Here is a 2,285-nt window from a genome sequence, read left to right on the forward strand (position 1 = left end):
CCTGCCACCACCCTGGCGTTTTCACTGCAGGAGCCTCACTTGATGAGCCGATGCTCACTCTGGGCCCTCTACCAGGGACGCCGTCATGTCCTCTCTGCCTCCACAGCCCTGCCCGGGGCCCCGCTGTGTTGCCTGGCTCTTCTTACACGCCTTTGACCACTCGTTCAGCCTTTGTGGAGTGCTCAGAGACGGGGTTCCCGGCACTCCCACCTAAATACAGGAGGTGCAGCCTTCAACACACTCGAAGAACGTACCTCAGGTAGGTTCTGGGTGTGACGGGGCCACTTTAGAGTGGGCGGTCCCTCAGGCCAGACACCGCAGCTGAGACCTGAATGAATTCAAAGGAACCAACGGAGCTTTTCAGGTCTAAGGTGCACAGCAAGTGCCACGGCCCAGCATTTTCTTCTCTTCATTGCTGCTTCTCAGCATTTTCTATCTCTGTCTCTGTCTCTCTCTGTCTCTCTTTCTCCTCTCTCTCTCTCTGTCTGTCTCTCACTTTTGCATACAGATGCTATCGTTGTCAACCCAGAGTCTGTTTCAACTCTTCTACCATGTACCATGTGATTTATTCATGTGCTCACTTAACAAGGGACAGCAAATGAATAGTTTTCCAACACTTAAAAATAAATAAGTAAAAGAAATAAGGAGAGATAGCTATAGTTTGTCCACTGGAAACACTGAGGAATCATTTAAAATGACATTTGCAATTATTTAGGCATATGCTTAATGATAGAATATTAAATGCAAAAAGAAAGACAGAATACACTGTTTCAAGCAAGGCTTTGGGTTCCTTTTATTAATTTATCCGGGAGTGCTGGGATTACAGGCATGAGCCACCGCTTCCGGCCCAAGGATTCCATGTATATATATTGAAATTACACGTGGACAGTGAAAGAAAAAACAATTGACAAGAAGGAAGTCAAGACCCCTGCAGCCATTATTTTTTGGGCGATAGGGAATTCGGTGGTTCTTTTGGCCTTTGGTTTTCTGAGCTTGATTTAACCATGCTAAAAGGCTCTTGATATATGAAGTTGCCAGGCCGCAGGATTTTCAGAGTTGAAAACAGTATTGAATTGGAATGTTTGAAAACCTCACTGCAGAGCCAAACCTCCCATGTGCAATTTGCATTTTCCCTGTGAAAGCGTGCGGTTGGTTCCCTGTAGGAAGCCGCCTCCCTTCTCCTTGAAGTCTCCTAGGTGTCAGTTTCTGCATCCACCCAATGGGGATGACAGTGAGGAGGTCAAAAGTCGCAGCTGGGGCCACGCGGGAGGCAGCCAGTGGCATGGGGTCTGTAAGGAGTCAGTCGTGGGCCGGCGCGAACATGCAGCCCTTTTAGACCCTCGGGCAGCAGTAGGTGGTCGGGTGGTGCTGGAAACGCCATGGTGGCCGACTTGATCCACGCATCGGCCCTAGTCCCAGTTTTTTGTTTGTTTGTTTCTTGTTTTTTCCCACGAACTGTTTATGCAACTCTTTTTCAAAATGTGCTTTTCAGGTTCTGTAAGCCCCGTGTGGGCAGGAGCGACTTGTGGAATTTCTTGGACTCGGCCCAGAGGTTGTCGAGGGCAGCCTGGCAGGGAAGAGCGGGAGGCACCCGGCGAGCGCTGGTACGATGGCTCCTCACCAGAGTCCCCGCAGCTCTGGGAAAGCGGGAGGCAGCCAGAGGCGCGCGGGCTTGGCAAGATGGTCGCGAACATGGAGCCCTTTTATAAGCTCCAGCCGCACCGTGGCGTCAGGAGGTCGGTTAGCTCAGTTGGTAAGAGCGTGGGGCTGATAACTCCAAGGTCGCGGGTTCGACTCCCGCACCGGCCACAATTTTAGCTTTTTTTTCCCGCTGCCACCCCACAGGGAACTCTTTATATAACTGTTTGTGAAAAATACACCTTTCAAGTACTGTGAGCTGCATGGGGGTGGGGGCGAACTACAGGATCTCTTGGTCTCTGCCCAGAGGTTGTCGAGGGCAGCCTGGCAGGGAAGAGCGGGAGGAACCCGGTCAGCGCTGGGGTGGTGGCTCCTCACCAGAGTCCCCAACTCAGGGAAAGCCGGAGGCAGCCAGCTGCGCGCTGGCTTCACAAGGAGTCGCTCGTGGACGGGCGCGAACGTGGAGCCCTTTTATACGCTCCAGCCGCACTATGGCGTTAGGAGGCAGTTAGCTCAGTTGGTAAGAGCGTGGTGTTGATCAACGCCAAGGTCGCGGGCTCGACTCCCGCACTGCCTCCAATTTTAGCTTTTTTTTTTTTTCCCGCCGCCACCCCACAAGGGTACTCTTTATATAACTTTGTGAAAAA

General features: G+C 51.8%; 1 non-coding gene across 1 annotated transcript; it reads left to right on the top strand.

Annotated features, from left to right (window-relative positions):
• The first annotated feature begins 1,735 nt into the window (after positions 1-1,735).
• TRNAI-GAU lies at positions 1,736-1,809 on the top strand. Its single transcript has one exon. It is a non-coding gene; the product is annotated as a tRNA-Ile (tRNA).
• The last annotated feature ends 476 nt before the right edge of the window (positions 1,810-2,285 follow it).

This window comes from Colobus angolensis, unplaced genomic scaffold, assembly GCF_000951035.1.
Source record: "Colobus angolensis palliatus isolate OR3802 unplaced genomic scaffold, Cang.pa_1.0 Scaffold7085, whole genome shotgun sequence".
In the NCBI taxonomy this organism is placed as follows: Eukaryota; Metazoa; Chordata; class Mammalia; order Primates; family Cercopithecidae; genus Colobus; species Colobus angolensis.